Source organism: Dermatophagoides pteronyssinus, unplaced genomic scaffold (assembly GCF_027571235.1).
Source record: "Dermatophagoides pteronyssinus isolate colony J.1.1.1.1 unplaced genomic scaffold, Derpt_VIB-CSIC_2022.12 sq0017, whole genome shotgun sequence".
Classification (NCBI taxonomy): Eukaryota; Metazoa; Arthropoda; class Arachnida; order Sarcoptiformes; family Pyroglyphidae; genus Dermatophagoides; species Dermatophagoides pteronyssinus.
The window spans coordinates 185,770-207,781 of NW_027461541.1; the positions used below are offsets into that span (position 1 = coordinate 185,770).

Consider the following 22,012-nt stretch of genomic DNA (forward strand, 5'->3'; position numbering starts at 1 on the left):
ATATAACGTACAATGTGTATCCGACCCGTAATAATCATCATCAACCATCGTTGTCATCATTATCATCATCATCAGTATCAGTATATATTCTGGGATGATGATGATGATGATAGTGGTGTGAATCCCTGATTTTTTTTACTCTCTCACTCTATGATATGTTTCTGGTATCCCTATATATATTTGGTCATTTTGATGTAAAATTTTTTCACACTTTTTTTTTATATAACTGGCCACTAATGAGAGATACAGCGAAGGACGACGGTTTTATGTTTGTTTTTTATTTTGTTTTTTGTTTCAAAATACAAAACAAAAAAAATTCTTGATGATGATGATTATGATGATGGTCACACCAAAAACAATCTTTAAAGCGCTTAGCATATCTCATTTTGAAAAAAAACCATCAACATCACCCCTGAACTGAATAAATAAATATATTTTTTCTTTCTGTTTTATTCGCCTTGGCTCCCAACGAGAAAAAAACATTGAAATAATGTTTATGATTATCGTGCAAGTTTTGTTTTCTTTTTATTTTTGGATTTTTTTGTTTGGCTATTTGAAAAAAATAAAATCATTATTTGAAAAAATCCAAAAAACGAAACAGAAAATCCAAATTTTTTCCTCTCACTCTCCATAGATTTATTATATGGTACCAATGACAATTTTGTAATATTTTTTTCTGGTTTCTGTTTGATTATGGAAAACCAAACCAGAAACAAAAATTATCGGACAGGATTATTTCTCGGATAAATTTTTTTTCTTTTCTTCTTTTTGTATTGTTTTCTCTACTGATTTTCGTGTTCGTTACAGATTCTATGTATGTTTGGTATAATATTATTATTATTCGGTCGATCGGATTGAATATTGAAATAAATTCCTTGTCTATCATTCATTGTGTTTAGGTTTAGGTTTTTTTCTGGTTTGTTTGATCATCAGTCCCAAAAAACCGTCAAGTTACCGTTACAATATTTTTTCTGTTTTTTTTTCGTTCTACAAATAAATTCTGGTTTATTATCGATAACGATGGAATAACAATAACATTTTGTATTTTTTTCAGTTGTTTCGGGATTCAATTTCAACGAAACAAACAAACGAACAAAAATGATGATGATAAAAAAAGTAGAAGATCAATTTGTTTGTTTGTTTGTTAATAATAAGTAGTTTTTGTTGAGATTCCAATGTTTTATTCTGGATTTCAAATAGGACATTTTTTTCCTTATACTTTGAAACAAAAACTTGGAAAATACGGTAGAAACAAACGAAAAAGCAAATCCGATTTTCAATTTATTTCATTTGTTGAATAACTCACAAAGATAATGATGATTATTATAATCATCATCATCATCAATATCCGAACATCCAGAAAGAATTACAAAAAGAATTTTTCTCGAATTCGATGCAAGAGAGAGAAATCATTTATTTCGTTGCTTGCTTGGTTAATGATAATCCGATTCTGATGATATTCAACCCAATCAAAGAGCCAAAGACAAAAAAACCCAATCAAATAAATCTTTGGTAAAATAAAATCCGAAAAAAACGAGAAAAAAATTTAATTCAAAAGATTTTTTCAAACTAAAAAACATTCCAACAATGTGTGTGAATGATAAATGAAAACAAAACAATGTTTGAAAGAAATTTACTGTGAAAAGAGTCGCACAAGAAAGTTTCTGTGTAACTTTTCTCTTTTTGTTTGAATTTAATTTCAACAAAAAAAAACTAAAACCAATTTAATGAATTTTCACATTATATCATCAATTTAAAACAACGAAAAACCAAAAATGAAAATGATCAATTTCTAAAAATGTGAATTCTGTAATGTATCAAACACAGAGAGAATATTAAAATGCAAAATGTCAATGTGAATATTAACGACTACGAAGAATACAACAAAAAAGCTAATTGAATAAAGTCATGAAATGGCAATTAGAAAACAAAAAATTATTACTATTTTCATTCAGGAATCCGAGAAAAATGAAAATGAAAAAATTGAATTTTATTATGTTAATCATCATCAGTGTTTGGGATTCCTAATATAGATTGATAATAATCATATTCTATATGTGATCATCATCATTATCCGAAAAACAGAATCTTGCACCTGGGATTCTGATATATAATGATAATGATTCCGGATATAGATTATATATTGAATATTGGAATAGCAACAAAATTGAATATCCTTGGATCAAAATAGTAATCATTTTGTTTTTCATTATAATAATCTTCTTCTTCATTTTTTTTTTATATTCCGGAATCTTCATTATGATTATGATGATTATATTAATAATAATGTCAAAAAACAGATGCCAGATTTTTTTATTGATCAAGTAAAAAAAACTAATAATAATCTTTGAATCTGGAAATTCCCTCTCTTCTTCTTCTTCAACAAAAAAATCAAATTCCTTGTTATCCACTTTTCAGTGAAAATAAATGAACAAAATCATATTGACTTTTTTGTTCTTGTTGTTTTTTGATCGACCACTTTTACTTTTACTTTTTTTTTGATTTTCACAGTGGAAGCGAAGGAAAAAACCCAAAAAAATATATATAATGACATCATAAGGCAAACAACAAACAATCGAAATAAATGAGAAAAAACAGATAACAGTTTTTTCTAGTTTTGAAAAACCAACAAAATGGGAGAAAAAAAAACTTGAACCCAAAATGGAAAAATTGGTAAAGTGAAAAAATTGATAAATAGAAAGATAGATAGATAGAGGGAAGTAGTAAAAAATAAATTGTTCAATTGAAAATTAGATTCACCAGCAACAACAATAACAATAACGGTAGTTTGGTTTAGTGTTTATACAGATAAAATTGGATGATTTTGTTCCTGGACCAGAGTGTGTGTGTGTGATGCCATTTTGTTTCAAATTCATTTCATCTCATCTGGTCGTGTGTCAATTTCCTTCTATGCCTGTTTCATTCATTCATTCATGATTCGATTTCGATTGGTAACAGTGTTCGGTTTGGATCAATCCAAAAAAAAAGAAAAAAGAAAAAATTTATTTATTTTTTCATTTGGAAACCCAAAGAAAAAAAATGATATGTTTCTGGTATCATTCATGGATTTTTCTGGTGTTTTTTCCCATTTCCCATTCATATATGGATATTCTATCCCCAGAAAAATTTACAATAATAATGATGATGATAATAAAAATGATTTAACACTATCATCATTTTGATTTACCCGAAACGAAAAAATTTCACATTTCCATTTTTTCCCTATTTTTTTCTCTGATGTGTATTCATTGGTGCTGGTGGTTTGTTACAGTATTTTTTTTTTTTAAATAAATTTTCGGCAATAAAAATAACAACCTAACCAATGCAAATGAAACGATATGTCTCATTTCAGTTTCGTTTTTTTTTGTATAATGATGATGATCTACAACAACAACAACAACGAATATCCGAAATAAATTGAGTTGGAAATAACCCGAACCAACAAAAAAAAAAACCCAGAAAATATTCTTTTCTTTTTTTCTTTTATATTCATATAATATATTTCATTCTGTTGTTGTTGTTCAGCTACAAAAAAAAAAAAAAAAAAAAAAAGAAACCACCAACCAATAATAATCGAATCTTATCTTAAGTGTCTCGGTTGAGTCGATATAGGAATTTTTTTTTATCACAACGTAATACATGTTCAGTTCAACTTTTAAACAAAAAAAAAAATTTTACAGGACAAAAAATCGATACCTGACTTATTGATTTTGACTTTATGTTTTTATTCACCAATCACACTTATTATCATTATCATCATAAATTATCTTTATATGACAAAGGAAAAAAAATGAAATGAAACCAATAAATGAAAAATGTCATCATTATCATCATTATAATGATGATGATGAACCAGAAAAAAAAAGTCACGAAAAACCGATTGAAATTCCTATTTAAACAGACATAGACACATACGGTATTTGGGTAAAATTAATGAATTTTTTTTGCTCTGTTCTGTCTTTACTCTTGATTCAACAAAAAACAAACAAATAAAATAAAATAAAATGTGACATCTATGGACACAGACAAAAAATTTCATTCGAGTTTTTCGTATTTGTTTTGTTGTTGCTAACTTATCACGATTGCTATCATCATTGATGATGATGTGTTTTTTTTGGTGACAATTTTCATTTCATTTCGCTTTTCTGGCTCTTCAAATTGTATCTGATATTAGTAAGCGAATGAAATGAAAAGCAAAAGTGAAAGAAAAAAAACTTGATCAATTCAAGTCTCATTCCATCAGTCAGTCAGTCAGTTAGTTAGTCAATTAGTTGAAATGTTGTGAAAAAAAACGTGAATGAAGTGAAACAGTGAAACAATCATCGGCTATTTCCACACACCACACATTATTTTCGAGTTCGATTTTTTTTCTTTCATTTTCTTTGTTTTCAGAATGAAAAAAAATAAAAATAAAAATTCTTTTCCATTCTCATCGTTGTCGTTGACAACAACGATAATTTTCTTTCTCAATATATATTTGTTGTTGTCAAACGATGATAATAAATACTATTTTAACCCCCCATTATTATTATGCCTATTTTGCCTCACCATTATCATCATCATTTTTTCTGGACAAATAAATTGTTCAACAAACAATATTTTCATTATAAATGTATCGAATGATGATAATGATAATAATGACGATAATGATGATAATAAGTTATTAGGATTTTTTTTTCTGAGACAAGTTTTCTTCTTCAGGTTGAAAAAAAGACACTCCTTATATTACCTATTATAATAATAATTCTCATGGGCCAAAAATGAATCTTTTTCTTTTTCGTTTATTGGAACTTCAAGTGATGATGATGATGACTGTGAAATGAAATGAATTACCTGGAATTTTTCTTGTTTGTTTCATCGTTTTTACTGTAAAAGTGCAACAACAACGGAAACCAACTAAAGAACAAACGAAAAGAAAAACTAATATGAAAAAAATAAAGGAAACAAAACGAAACTAGAAAACAAAAAATCACAGGAGAGAAAATGTCTTTCGAATAATAAGCTCTCACTTTAATTTGTTCTCATCATCAAACGTTAACGAAAAAATAAAACATCTTTAGTTTTTCTATGCAGGTAAAAGGGAATATTCCGGATGTCAAACCTGTCTATTGATGATAATGATGATGATGATGTTTTTTTTGGTTAATATGAATCATGTTGAATACTTGAACACTGAGACTGAAATGAGTGCTATTTTTTTGTTGCTCAACTTGATTCTGGTACATCCTAATCATCATCATCATTATTTCAATAATTTCTCAATGTGTTTAAATCAATAAAGGTTTTGTATTTCAAAACAAACACAGAAAATTATTTTACTTTTCATTTTGAATCTTTTTTTCCGTTTGTTTCGGATTCGAAATCATTATTATTTTACTAATAGTAACACAGCAACAATGAAGAATATTCTCTCTATGTTGAACAATCATAGGAAATATTTTTTTTTTTTTTTTGTTTTGGAAAATGGAAAAAGATAGATAGAATAAGATAGAATTGAGGGAAATTGATTTAATTTCCTCTCTCATTTTTTTTCGTTTCAAGTTGAAATGAAATTTCCGGAATTCACATCTGTTTCAACATCATCATCATCAACAACATCAATGTTTTTATCATTCATATATAGCGTACACGAATGTAAAGAATATTATTATTATTATAAAACAAAGCGAAAACAACAACAGCAGCTTATTCAAATATAAAGATAATAATAATAACTAAAATATCTTTGACAAAAACAAAAAGGAGAAAATTACATAATGACATGATGATGATGTTTAAAGATTAAATGAAGATGATGATGATGAAAATAATATCCAAAATGTCATCCATTTCAATTCAATCCAATCATCATAAAGCATTTCATTATTTCAAGATTATTTTCATCATTTTAACATTTTTGTTTTTTTTTAAGCCAAGTTCCAATATCATCAAGTATGGACAAAAAAAACCAATCATCATTGATGATGATAAGCATTGATAAAATATAGATTCTGAATTTTGATTTTTTTTTATTGTCACACAAACAACCAAACAACTTTTCCTGTTCAATAACAAAGTTCTTGTTAAATAGTTGATAGGTAAAGATGAACTTTTTTTTCTGGGCAAATTTCATCATCATCATATTCTTGGTTCAATGGTCAAGTGGTCAATACACATTATTATTATTATTATTATTCCAGAAAAAAAAATTCAAAGTTATATAACGACAACAACAACAACAATAGTAGTAGGAAAAAAATGGCGTCATCGTTATCATTCAAATAAATAAATAAAAATAAACCAGAAATAACCAACAGCACCAAGTAGAAAAAAAAATTCTAGTCCATTTTGTTGCCCATATCACGTATAGTGTATAATAATAATAATAATACTTTATACTCAACAAATTCGTTTTAGTTTTCAAGTTTTTATTTTTATTTATAAGTGGCTAGCTGATGGAATTCTCGGAAAGAAAAAAAAATAAAAAAAGTATAGAGAGAAGAAAGTAAAGTGTGAAAAAGAAGATTGGAAAAAAACGATGGTGACAATAATAATAATAATAATAATAATAATGATAACCAGAATTTAACCAGGATTCTAGATAGATAGATAAGAGAATAACTAAAAAACTACTAAATCCAACAACAACATTTTCTCGTTTTTTTCATTCGTTCTATTCTATTTTCACTAATTTAGTAAAGTTTTCATTTTTTTTTGTTTGTGTTTGTTCAAAGTGTATAAATAGTCGTTTCACATTGTATCGTAATGATTTTATTCTTTTTTCAAATGAAATTAACCCGGATAAAATTTTTTTTTCTATGCCTAGGTCGTTTGTTTTTTTTTGGTTATCGGTAGCAGGCAATAATCATAAATATTGTCCAAGAAAAAAGTGCAAAAGAAAGAAATACCGCAGAATTTCATTACTATTTTCAATATAATAACCATAATAAGAATTAGCAGAATTCATCATTTTCAATTTCCAATTTCCAATTCATTCATTGATTTACACATAGAAAACAGCATACATACATATTGTTCCTATACACACAAAGATATATGGTAATAGTAATAGCAATAAATAACTTTGATAGAGAGAGATAGATAGACATAATGATAATCAAAAGTAACTACTAGAAAATAAATATAAAATATAATAATTTTACTGATGATAATAATAATCATGATTACATTATTATTTTGATATGAATGAATAGACGAAAAAAAATTCGGACACATTCGGATTGATGAATTTTGATAGTATAATCAAAAGCAAAGCAAAAGTCAAATCTGGTATATATATAAAACGACAAACGAAAATTAGTTTTTCGCTATTTTCAATCATATTAGTCATGAATATCATTAGATGATGATGATATTGATAACAAATTGATCAGACTTTTGTGATTCTTTATTGAACATCATCTTATTTTTCTCATAATATCACACAAATGCCTTTGGGCAGCGTGTGTTTAATAAAATTTATTATTATTATTATCTTATTTTTCTCTTTCTCTCTGCATCTCTCCGTATATGACATTTACATTTGTACAAATGAAAATTGAATCAAAAAAAAATTCAGTTATTGTCAATTCGTTCAATTGTTATGAACATCATCATTTTTAAAACTAAATAAAATTTAAACAAACCAGCAACAACAAAAAAAATATTTAAGATTCGCATTAAGAAAATTGATTTTAACAAAAAAAAATTATATACTTTTCATTTCCTTTTTTTCATTCATTCTTCAACAAAAAAAAAATCTCCATTAATATGGTTTTTCCTCATTTCTCATCTCTTATTTAGGTTCGATAAGGAAAAAAATACATGATTGAATTTGATAATAAAATTAAATTTCTATCTTTTTTTTCTGGGTCAAATAGATGGAGAGAAAAAAAAAGAAGCGATCAAATTTCTTCCGAAAAAAAAGAAGATCAGCAGAAAATAGATATATCCACCCCCGAATATAAATATAGAATACTTATTTTTTTTTGCAAAAAGAAAATTTGTTTAGTTTGAAAATTGAAAAATCTTTTTTGAAACAAATGAAACATTTATTGGAAAAATTTTCTAATGTTTCCGAAAAATATTCTCGAAAATTGAATATATTATTATTATTATTATTCATGAGAATTTTCGTTGTTTTTTGTTATTTTGGGAAAAAAAGTTATTAAAATTTTTTGTTTTTGTTTCTATACAAAGAAAGAAACTTTCCAGAAACAAAAAAAATATTTTCCCGAAACAACCAGTATTTTTTTTTATAACTGAAAATCGAGAAAACACCCAAACAAAACTAAAATTGGTAAAAATGAATGAATGAAACGTTTATTCGACCAATAACGACAACAAAATAATGTCATTCGATGATGATGATGACATGTTCGTTCAAGCATATTGTTTTTTTTTCTTTTGTTGTTCATCTTACGTAATCTTCATATTCATTTGATTCTTTCTTTCCCTCAATATGTATTATTGATGATGATCAATAATAAGAAATTCAATTCGATGATGATGGGGTCAAAATACTCTTTATTTTTTTGTTCTTGTCGAACATTTTGAAGGGGGAGGATTGAATATTGGATTGGATTCTGCGATATCCTCCCTTGCGTCAAGAAAAAAAATGGACACACTTATAGAATTCAAATGTTTTTTTGTTTGTTTGTTATTAGATTCTCTCCATTTCTCTCTAGCTCTCTCTTTGACATTCATTCTAAAATCTCATCTCTATGCTAATATTTATCATGATAATCATAATCATCATCATCATCATAATCATCATCGAATTTTGGAGACATTTTCACGTTCAATTCAGCTCCAATGGCAAAAAAAGTGATAATCTTTGTTCATGGATCATTCATTCGAATGTTTCTGTTCATTCGAATATATATTCTAAAAAAAAGGAATGAATGAATTCCTTAATCCTCAACAACAACAACAACAACGAATACAGGGAAAAAGATTTGGCCAAATAATTCTATATATGAAAGGAAATATTGGCATGTTTGTATGGATCATTTTTCATCCAATTGTTGTTGTTGTTGTTTTCTGTCGTTTTTTTTTGTTGAAAAAAAATTATACATTCACATCCTATGATGATGATGATTTTGTTGTTGTTGTTGTTGAAGAAGAAAAAAAATGATTTTTTAAAATTTCGATAAAGACGACAACCAGAAACTACTACGACGACTATTTTTTCAACGTTTTTTGTTTTGGTTCTTGGTCTTGGTTGACTAACACTACACACGTTTTTTTCAGTCTTTTTTAAAATTCAGTAAAAAAACTAAAAGATAAAATTTAAATTTAAATTTATTTTCCAAACAAAAAATTCTGGTTGAGCTAGAGTAGAAAGAAATATTCACGGAAAAAAAATTGGTTTCTCATTCATTTTGGCTGATTTGGTTGGCTGATGCAAACGAAAAAAAAGAAAAGGAAGAAGAAGAAAACTTTCAAGTTTCTTCATCATTTTTTTTGTTTTCTCTGCCTAGGTTTTATTCATTTGAAGTCTGGATGCTTACTTTTTTTAGTGTTTTTTTTTCTTTGGTTCTTCCCTATTCTTTGTTTTGATTTAGATTTACGACATTTGGGACAACGGAACACACACACACGATAAAAAAAACCAACAGAATTCTCAAGGAAAGAAAACAGCAAAAAACATAATTCAAATTGGATGTATGCAATAACAACATCACTATCCACAAGCAAAAACAATATTTGTTGATTATGCAACATTAGGCTAAGAAAAAAAAACAAAATTCATCGATCAAAACAAAAGAAAAGAAAAGAAGAAAAACAACAAACAAACCCCTATCTAACCTAACCTCGTTGTTTTGTTGTTGTTGTCGACAGAATTTACCATAATAAAATGATTGTTTTTTATTCATAAAAAATTTTTTTGATTATTCTTGTTTTTCGCTTATTCTATGGCCATAAACGAAAAATTTCATTCTTTTTATTTTGATGTTTTTTTTTGATTTCAAAAGATAAATTCTGTTTGGATATTTTTCTTGAGAAAAAAAACAAGAAAAAAAAAGAGTTGACGCTGACCTAAGCAAAAAATAAAACTTTGTTCATGTCATGATGATGTTCATGCCTTCTGCTACCTATATATATTCAGTGAATATTCTTGACTGACAAATGTATGGATTTTTCGTTTTGTTTTCTCTGTTTTTTTTTTGCTGATTTTGAATTTTTCGGCTCAAAAAAATGTGTGGATTTTGCTAGAACTTAACGAAAAAAATAAAAAACAAAATCGAAAAACTATCCGTTTTTCATCATCATCATTCAACGAATTGATAATCGAAAACATTTCGGTTGAATGAATAAATAATAAATATACTTTTTCTGGTGAATTTGAATTTGAAATTTATGGTAAAAATAGGGTTAATAATAATCATTTTACTTATCAGTAAAATTGATGTTTTGTTTTTGTTTGTTTTTTTTTGAAAATTTTTATCTTAATTGTCATTAATAATCTAAAATAGCTCCCCCACATAAGTTCATTTTGTGATTTTTTTTATGAAAAAAATCAATATTAAACCTGGAAAATTTTCCTGGGAAGATATAAAAAATTTTCAGAAATTTTCTCATCATTCTGATTGTATACTGAACTTTTCTACTAATAATAATAATATTGTCAGCAACTATAGAAATCACACAACTGTCGTCATTGACTAGAAAAAAAAGACAATGACATTGATGATGATGATGATGAAAAGAAACACCCAAAACAACAAAAAAAAATTACTCATTAACATAATAATAGCCAACTAACCATTTAGATAGAAAAGCAAATGAAAATTGATAATGATGATGATGATGATAATAGGATTTTTTATTTTTTTTTCAGTCGGATTTTCGGTTATCTAAATATTTTGTCGTATGTCGCGTGTGTTTGATTTAATTTTTTTTTGCGTTTCTTTGTTTTGATTTTTCGTTTTTGAATTTAAAATTTTTTTTTCATTCGTTCCATATGATAAGAGCTAGGGAAATTGAACTAAAACTGATCTAATTATCATTCTGATATAAATCTGTGATAATGCAATCGTAATTTATAGACCAAGCAAGTCGAAAAAAAGAAAGAGTTAAATGTCTTCTCTTATTTTTGGTTCTATATTGGACTATATGTTGGTGGGAAAAAAACTTGAAACATTTTCGTTTGAAAGCGAGAAAAAAAACTTGACAGTTGTAAATAAATAAATAAATGAAACTAAAGGAAACTGAAAAATGGATTCAAAGAAACTATTTAAAAGATTGATTGAATCGAAAAGAATTTTTCTTTAGAAGAATCAATTCTATTTCTATACGATTCTTGGGATAAGTTGATGTTGAAAGTGTTTGGAAAAATCAAAAATTGTTTTGGAAAAAAATATTTTCAAAGAAAAAAAGCTTATTGCAAGAATAAATGATCAAAATTTTTTTTTGTTTTTTATCATTATTGATTTTCTCTGTTTCTCTCTCTTTCTTTGAGGATTTATATTCTGATCCACGTTTTACAAAATAAAAAAAAAAATATCTGAAGATCCAACTTGATCTGTTATGGTTGATGTCTTGGTATTTTCCCGGAAATATTACTACGGTGATATATGTGTGACTGGTAGCAGCCATATGGTTTAGGGGAAAACTACTGAAATGAAAAATGAATGAATGAAAGAAAAAAAATGTGTTTTTACTCAAAGTCAAAACAACAACAACAACAACAGCAATTTCTTTAAATCCAGTAGCTGATAAATTCATTCAATTTTATTTCTGTTTGTTTGTTTCACTTGATAATTTCTTCAAAAGAAAAATAAAATCAGAACAGAAACAGCATCAATAAGATCTGGATATATTTTTTTGCATAAAAATCATTTCGATTGACAAATTACCAAATCATCATCATCATCACTATATGATGATTTAGTTTTTATCAGTTGAATTGAATCATCATTATGGAAATCAATCATGTCATCATCATCATTGTGAAACAGAAAAAAAATGTAAAATAATTTGACATTTGACATTTGAAGGTGTCGATTGATGATGATGATGACACCCAAACCAAACGATAAAAAATAAATTCTTCATTTGCATATGTTTCTTATAATCATTTTTTGGGAAATAAAGAAAGAAGAAAACAACTTTGACATATTTGTCATTTAGTCATTTATTTTAAGTATAGGGTGACATCAATAATAAGTGAACAATGTGATATATTTAAATGTCAAAAACAGCAAAGAAACAGAAAGAAAAAAAGACATTTGCATAATTTCAATATTGATGATGATAATGATAATGATTTGTAATTTTTTTCTTTAAAAAAACCAAGTATAAATCCACTTGAATTAACCAAAGAAAAAAAAATTGAACACCTCCAGATTGTCAAAACGTTTTGCGCACGCAGATATAAATCTACCGCTCAAAATGATGATGAATACAGATTCGAATAGAAACTGAAATTAGATCCATTAAATCATCATCAACATCGACAACAACAACAGGGTGATAATCATCATCATTGTGGAAAATGAAAAATGTGCAAACTATGAATGAATGAATTTCGTTATTTATTTTTGTTGCGAAAAAAAAATTTTGGGAGAATCTAGAACAACCAAACAAAAGTTTGCTTATTAGCATCTTTCCGAACTGCCTTGAAGCCAAGTCTATCTAACTATCTTTCTATACATTTCGGTTGTTGTTTTTTTTAGTTTTATTTCTCTCTACATTTTCACACCAAAAAAAAGCCTGGAATCAAATAAATTAAAATTGCCAATTAAAAAAGGCAAAACGAAAAAATACAAATTACAAAAATCTAATCTCGACGCACACACACATAGATACACATACAGTTTTTTGATATTCAAGAATTCATTGAAACGGAAATCGGAATGAGAAAAAAAAACAAATTCTCATTATCTTTTCGCAAATTCTTTTGAATGGAATTTATTTTTCATCATTCGTCGTTGAAAATGATGTGTTTTTGGTTCATTGATTTGGCCCTAAGGCTGGAATAATTGATTTCTTACCAGAATCTTATCATGAATGAAAATTTCTCATTTGTTTTTTTATATCAAATACCAAGAATTTCTCCAGAAAAAAAAGAAATTATTATTACTTACCGCATTCATATAAGTGATGACAATGATGATGATTCAAAATGTTGTCAATTTCCTTAAAACATTTGATTGATTTGAATTATTAATGTTTTTTGTCAGTCAGTCAGCCAATCCAGCTTTGATTCCAAAAAAAATCACTACAAAAGAAAACCGAAAATTAAAATCAATTTCCAAATGAATTTGTTGTTTGGAAATTTTCTGAAAATTTTCCAAAATGACAAGCAACAAAATGATAATTTGAGATATGACATTATATTATTATTGGAGTAAAAAACATTTCATTATGTCGACAAAACATAAAAACCAACCACGCCACTCTATGACATATTTTATTTTACTTTTTTTGTTTCTTTTTTCTAATTGAATTCTGGGTTGGTTTGAATTTCAGAAAGTTTTTTTTTGTTTTGTTTTGATGTTTGATTGAAAAGTTACCGCGCAAACACCGAAACACCAAAACCAAAAAAAACCAATCAACCTAACAACCAAGAAGGATTTGAGATTTTCGAATGCCAAAAAAAAACCAATCCAAGTGAATTGAATGTATCAAACAAAACAAAAAAAATATTAATAAATTTGATTATAATTTTGCCCCATAAAATCATAATAATAATATTATATCCCGGAAAAATCATTCAAATTTGTTGTTGTTGTAAGTGTGTGTGGCATGTTTCTTTGGTGAAAAGAAATGTCAAAAATGTTTTTATTTGATTTGTGTTTTGTTTTTCGTGTTTTTCTTTATGTATTACCTATAGTTATTTCATCAATTTGATTTCTTTTAAATTCATTCATTTGGAAGAAAAAAATTGATGATGCTTAAACACACACACACACATCGACCAAACACATTGACAATCAGCATTGAAAAAAAAATTTAAACAAAAAATTTTTCATCATTCACAGTTACAATATTTTTTTTTTTTATTTTTTTAAATACACAAGCCATTAAGTCATTTTTCTGGTTTCTGGTTTCGGGATAGTTGAAAAAAAAAGTTTCTCTCTCGCGCTTGCTACCGAAATAATATTATTATTTGCAAATAATAACGATGATAATAAAAAGTTTTTTATTTAAAAAAAAAAAAAAAATACAAATAAAAAATTTTAAACAAAAATCCATCGGAAATTGGGAAAATAAAAAAACTTTTCATTCATTCATTCATTCGTGTGTATCACACACAATTGAAATCATGGACCCCAACAACCATAGAGAGAGAAAACATTAAACAACACCAAATAGAAAAATAACATTGTGAAATACGACGACGACGACGACAACGATATTCAATTCAGCTTAAAAATTTCTACGTTTTCTTTTGGATTTTTCCCATTCAATTAGAGATTGATTTTTGTCATCTCTGCTATAGCAGAAAGAGCGAGAGGTGAACCAGATGTTTGATTATTATGAATAAAATAGATTTTTTTTTGATGATTTATATTTTTTGGATGCAAACTTTCTAACCCAAACCTTGATCAAATTTTCTATAGTTTTTTTTGTCATACTGAATGAATGAAATGAAATATGCAACAAGATCTTTTCCGAAACGAACAACGTAATAATAATTTTTCGTTTTTTCATTTCCCTCGTTTTGTAATAGTTTATCGATGCGCATGCGTGCCTGATCTTGAAAAAAAAATTTCAACGAAAAAAATTTAAATTTTGAAAATGTCAACAACAACAACAACCATGATGATGATGGCTGTCAACAACAACAACCATATTGATGTTGATGATGATGATGATAAGAATGATTCTTGTTGTTGTTGATGATGGCAATCATCAATGAATATTGATTGTCAACAAACAAGAATCTTGTCATCATGTAGGCGGTGTGTATGTGTGGATAACATGTTTTTTCTGTTCGACAATGAAATTTTTAAAGAAAAAGAAAAAAAATCTCAGATTTTGATTGACAAATTTTTTTCTATTCTTACCATAGTTATCAAATGTTATATAATAATTTTGAATGGGTGCAATCCACCTACACACATACACACACGTTTGATTTGTTCGTTGTCAAGAAAAGAAAAAAAATGTTGACAAAATGACAAAAAAGATTCTAATTTATTTGATAAATTTTTTTTAAAAAATATATCTGTTCAATGGAGGGTTAAATTTTTCCGAGAAAATTTCCCAAAAAATCAAAGTTTGATTGATTGAAATTTAGCTATCATTATTATTATTATTATTATGATAAACATTTAATAAACTTTGAAACATTATTATTATTAAATATTCTTCTTTCTGGTCATTTTATATTAATAAGTTTGTAATAATGGTGGTGGTGGTGGTCACATTTGTTTTTCACAGTCCAGCCAAAAAAAAAATTATCATTCAGTCAGTCAGCTTGCAATGACATACACACACACACATAGCTTCAATATTTAATGTCATCAAAAAATGAATGATGAAAAATAAACTAATATTATGCATATATGATTCGAAAGTATTGAAGCATAATGAATGTTTGTTTGTTTGTTTCTATGATTATAGAATGATGATGATGATGATTTTTCAATATAAAAGAAGTAAAACAAACATGTTAAACTGATTTTGCTTTTTCGCACCATAAAGATTACCTTGTTTTGGTTGTTATATAATTTTGATTATTATTAAAAATACATAATACTATATGTATGTAATAACTTTACAATAATTTCTTCCCCCTCCTTTTTGGTGATCGAAAATTTATGTTTATTAATGAATTTTTTCCCCGAAAACGAAAAAAATTCTCTCTCTCTCTTTCTGTATTGATTCTGATTAATATATTATGTGTATGTATGTATGTGTGTGTGGGTGCTATTCTGAGCATGAAAGAATTTTTTTTTCGCTGGTTTCACATCCATTTCATTCTCTAGTCAAACCAGGAAAAAAATCATCATCCTCATAATTCATTCAATCACATTCACAATCTTTATGTCTTTCTGTATGTAATTTATTTTCTTTCTTTGGCTTCTTCTTTGGTTTTTCTTTTATGATTAGTGTGTGTGTATGGACATAATCAACTTTTCTTTCTTTCTTTTTGTTTTGTTTGTCACACTGGACATCACTGAGACATTGATGATGACGAATGAACAAATTTTTGTTGTTGTTATTGTTGTTTTCTTTTTAATATAATCTTAGCTACCGTTAGTTATATTAGCTACTACTACAAACGATTAGGATGTTTTAATAATATGGATGGATGGATGGATGGCTGGTTGGTTAGTTAAATGAATGATTGAATTTTAATTAAATCAATAATGATAATCATGTATCCTGCTGTTGTTGTTATTGTTATTGTTTTTGTAGGAAAAATAAATTCAAAACAAAAACAGATTTATATCGAATAACTTTTTCATTTCATGAATTTTCAAAGCCATTTTTTTCTCTATCCCCTTTTCAAACTCTTGAAATTCATAGGAAAAAATAACCGGAATCAAATCAAAACAAAAAAATCCAATTCTGTAACATTGATTTCACAAACACGCAAGCAAGCAAGCAAAGCAAAGCAAACACACGAAGAAACAAGAAAAAACATCTAATTAAATTCTAATAATGATTGAATTTTCTTTTTTTTCCTTCATTCATTGAATAATCATGATGATGATGATGATGTTGGTTGTCGTGTGTGTGGGTGGAAAGCATCAATTCTTTGTGTATGAAAAGGGTATATAATGAAGAGAGAAAGAGAGAGATAAAAACTTTAGAAATTTATTCATTCAATTTATTGTTGTTGTCACCAACAGCAACATCGAATAATGATAATGATTAAAGATGGTTGTACAGTAGTAGCTCATAACAACAACAACAACAACTATTGAATTGGATGCCAAAAAACAAGATGGATCTCACACACACACACATCTCAATAACACATTTAAAAATAAAACCCCAGAAAATAATGCAAATCATCAATACAACATATTGATGGTGGGCTGCTTGTTGTTGTTGTTGTTATTGTTTACTGAAGCTGTTTGTTGTTGAACTAAACATCAGAAAAAAATAAACGGATGCCAAATTAAACCAAAAAAAAAAAAGAACCAAAACGAAATTTAATTCATTCCATACGGGAAAAAAACATGGAAAAAATTTCTCTTTTTTTTGAAATAGAATCTGTTCAATGGCAAACAAAATCCAAAAAATAAATAAAGTGGACAAATATTATCAACAACAAAAACCAAAAAAAAGGAAATACGAATATGAAAAGATGGATATCTGATTACATTTCGATCAATTAGCTAAATTAGAAAAAAAATGGATTCAAATTTCCAATGTTCAAATATGCATTTGTTGTTGTAGTTATTGTTCAACAACAACAAAATCATTTTGGTAAAATATTAAGTAACCATGATGATGATGTTAACGTATTTTAACCATAATCAAAATCAATATTTATTCATCATAAGTGTTTGTTGTTGTTGTCAAAATTGCAAAAAAAATATTTTCTCGGAAAAGAGATTCTCTGGTAAAATATTATCATAATCATCATAATCATAATTAAGAATCGATGCCAAAAATCTTTCTATGTATTTACATCATCATTAGCATCATCATCATTAATTGATTAGGCCTGCATTTTTGAACTGGAAAAACATTTTTTTTCTAATTTATTTATAATTATAATTAACAAAACAAAACAGAAAACATTTTGTTATTGTTTCAAAAAGAAATTTTAAAAAAATTCTTAATGAAAAAATTTTCTTCAATTAATCACACACACTCTGTATTGAATAAATATTCCCTGACTGGCTGACTGACTGACACACACAGATGTTCATAAAGAATTTTCATAAACAATCTCATCATTATTATTGATGATGATAATGAGAATTCTATTTTCATGTTTTTACTTTTAAAATTTATTAAATTTTTTTAAAAAGAAAATTTGTTTGTTTTTTCGGGTATTGATTTTGTTGTGAAAGAATCTCTGTGTTTATGGTTGTCTGGTGTTTTTTCTTTAAATTCTTGATTTTACTTCTGTTTTTTTTTGAATCTTGTATTTTTTATTTGTAAACAACAAGAATCCTAAGAACTTTTCTTCTTTTGATTTTTTTTAAGCTAAGAAATTTTTTTTGTTAAAATCATATGGATGATGATTTGTGATTGATTGGAGATTGGCGAAAGAAAAAAAGTTTTTTTTTCTGTGTGTTTCTGTGTTTCTTATTTACAAAACAAGAAAAACTTTATTGAATTTAATGATAATGATCATCACAACGATAATGATGATGATGAAATAATCCAGTGATTTTTTCTGTGTTGATTTTCAATCAATCAACAAGAATCATCATTTTCCATTCATTTCATTAGAAAATTAAATTTTGACCTCAAAGTTTGACCTCATGATCATCATCATGATGATGATTCAACGAGGGAAAGAGAGAATTGACAATTTAAATCATCATTTAAAAACGATTATAGAAATAATGATGATCTGTGTTGGTGGTGGTAAAAAAAGGCAAAGAATTTTTCGGACAAACAAACGAGCGAGAGAGGGAAAAAACCACAAAAAAACCAGGCGAAAAAAAAACTAAACAAAAAACTTATTGATGATGGAATAATGAAAGAATTTGAAAATTGAAATGAAAGCGAGAGAAAAAATGTGGTAAGCGATTGAGCTGAAAATTCTGAAAATACAAAAAAAAATTCTGTTTGCTTCAACCAAAATACAAACACTAATGTCAAACATGCGTGACAAATGGTCATTTCTCTTTTTTCATTTCATTTCATTTCAATGCAGTGAAAAAAATTTTTTCACTGAAATGCAAACACACCAACCAAACAAACAAACAAACAAACAAACAAAAATTCATAAATACAATATTCTTTGGAAATAAAAATAGTCAAAATCGATAAACATTCCGAAATCGTAAATAAAAAAAATCGTAAAAATGAAAATAAATAAATAAAAATTTATGCTACTTTATCTCGTTTGAATGGAATGAGAAAAAAAAACAGCAAAAATTGCCACAATTTTTTTTCAGTGGATCATACCAAGTGGTGTTTTGATCATCATGATGATGATGATGATTGTGTCACCCAACCGACAAAAAAGTAAAGTAAAGCAAAATGTATTTGGTGAAATGAAATTCATGAAAAAATGAATGTGAATGGGAGAGAGAGAAAAGCAATGCGATTCTTTACGCGATCATTTATCAATATGTCCTCGAGGTTTGTTCATTTTGTTTAGCAGTTGGTATATTTTTTTCCTATCTTCCTTCCTTTTGCTTTCCCCCAATCATCATCACCCAACATTAGTTTTTGCGACTATTTTAACAAATCTATGGTTTTTTTTGACCTTCTCACCATCAATGAAAATCATCATTATCATTATCATTTCAAATGGACAATATGATATTCAGAATGATGTTTGGAGGGGAAAAAAACAGAATGAAGTGTGGACATTCATTCATTTGATTCATTTATTTATTGAATAAGGATGACTCATGATTAATTTGATAAATTTTCTTTTTCTTTTCATGTTGACCATCATCATCCAAAATCATCAAGCATCATTTGCTACAATAACAACAGCAAAACAAAAATTACAACATTTCCAGATCCAAAATGAAATGTAATATTTATCATCATTGAAAACAATTGTTGTATGAGAAATTTGAATTGGAATATTCTCTATGTGTGTGTGTATGGCAATTTTTTTTTTCGTTTGATACTTTATGTTGTTGTTTATTTCAAGTTTACATAAACACACACACACAATGTATAAAAGATCATCAGAGGTTCCATCATGGAACGTGTCTATGTTGAGAGAGAGAGAGAGAGAGAGAGAGAGAGAGAGAGAGAGAGAAATGTGTCGATAACGATAAATGGCTTTGGATCATTATCAAGCACATATCATCATCATCATGTTGACCAAAAATTCGACCAATTCGAATGGATTTTTATTACTATTATTTTAGGATTCTTATACGGAAAATAAAGCCAGCCAAAAGCCTTTGAATCCTAATAAATAATGATGATGACGATGGCAATGAATGAGAGAAAAAAGCAAAAAAGTTCAATGTTGAAAGATAATAAATCAATTTGGTCAATGTTGAAACAACCAAACAAAACAGGCAACAGCAATAACAAAAAAACATCGGGAACGAAAAAAAAACCATTAAAAATCATGAAAAATGAACAACCAACTGCATCAACAACTATTTCGACAGTTATTGACCGTTATTTATTTCATTTTCATTCGTTTTTTTTATTGTTTAATATTGCAACTAACAGAAAGAAAAAAAATTTATCGATTTCGATCAGGTCAGAAACGAAACAAAAAAAAATTGCCAAACAAAAAGAAATTTATCAACGAAAACAAAACAACAATAAATTGATAAGAATAACTGGCCAAACAAACTTGAAACCAGAAAAACCAAACAAGAAATCACAAATATTCAAATGATGATCAAACTTTTTTTTCAAAAATAATAATAATTTTGTCGACTATATCCACTCAGTTTGTTTCCAATAACAATCATCATCATCATCAAAAACAATATAAATATTATATGATAAGCAAAAATATATAACCATAACAACAACAAAATATGAAATGAATGTCCATTTAAGCATTGGGTGAGAGAGAGAAAATGAAAATACAAAAAAATTCAGAATTCATCATTGATGATCGAAAGAAGAAAAAATCTAAAGTAAATATTTGTTTTCATCTCATTTCATCATCATCATCCTTATCATCACGATTATTATCATCATCATCAAGAATAATGATATTTTTTTTTTTTTTTTTTTTTTGGTCGGTTTCAATATAATGAATATTATATAAACATACATAGGAAAACAAAGGCAAACAAACATACAGAGATGAGAATTCTATCATTTCATTTCATTTCATTTTTTTTCTCTGATGATGACAAAACCAATAATGGCAAACATATGATAAACAAACAAATGACAATGACAGCAGCAGCAACAGAAACAGAAAAATTGTCATTTGATTGATTTTTGATCATTGAAATTTTTTTGTTTGTTTGTTTGTTTCAGTTTTAGGCTTTGTAATCATGATGAAGAAAGGATAATGATTTTAAATTTTTTTCAAAATTTACTTTGATGATGATGATTATCAAAGGCAAGAGAAAGTAAAGAGACTTTAAAATGTTTAAGAACAACAACAACAACAAAATGGTCAAAAAATAAAGCCTAGAATCATCATTTTCGTTTTTCGGTACAACCAAAATAAACCGTATGTTATTTTGACCAAAAGAAGAAGAAGAAGAAAAAAAAGTAAATTGCAATTGGCAAAAAGCAAGTAGTGGTGAATAACAACCGAACCGAACCAAATGAAAACGAGAAAAAAATTCTTTATTATTTTTCGTCAATCTAGCAGAAAAAAAAATAAAAATAAAATTACAACTACCGGACAGTGAAAAACGAAAAAGAAGAATTTTTCTTGTAAACAGCTTGCCGTATAGTTTGTTCAACCGAACAGCGAAAAACAGAATTGGAAAAATATGAAAAAATAAAATATGAAGAAAAACAAAAAATCTGGAACATGGTTCTTTAATTCTCATCGTTGGATTTTTTTTTTTGTTGGCTCAACAACAACAACAACAGAATAATAATATTTCTCATTGAAAAAACGATGAGAAAAAGGAAAAAAATTCTGGAATTTGTCGTTTTGGAACAAGAACGATGGCCACAATAACAACAACAACGAAATGATAAGAAAAAAAACGACAAATTTTGAAGCGGGAAAAAAATTCGGACCAAAAAATGAAAATTCTATGCGGTTATCCAGAAATTTTACATGATTTTTTTTTCATTTTCTGGTTCAACACCTTAATTTTTTTCTACTCGTTTTTTTTCGTTCATTGATGTGATGTGATCCAAAGAATCATTCATTTTGCCATTGAATAGTGCATGTTGGTGACATTGAAACATGAAATTCAATTATCTCGAGATATGTTGTGTGTGTGCAAGTGTGCAAATTGCTGAATGAACATTTGAA

The 22,012-nt window shown here is 27.0% G+C and overlaps 1 protein-coding gene across 2 annotated transcripts in view; it reads right to left on the reverse strand.

The window, feature by feature from the left end:
• The window catches only part of LOC113798793 (uncharacterized), a 42,773-nt gene that overhangs the window by 15,290 nt on the left and 5,471 nt on the right, over positions 1-22,012 (reverse strand). For both annotated transcript variants that reach the window (XM_075822504.1, XM_075822503.1), the window contains exon 2: positions 13,071-13,204. The gene's annotated coding sequence lies outside the window, so the exon portion shown is untranslated. The remainder of the gene's footprint in view (positions 1-13,070; positions 13,205-22,012) is intronic.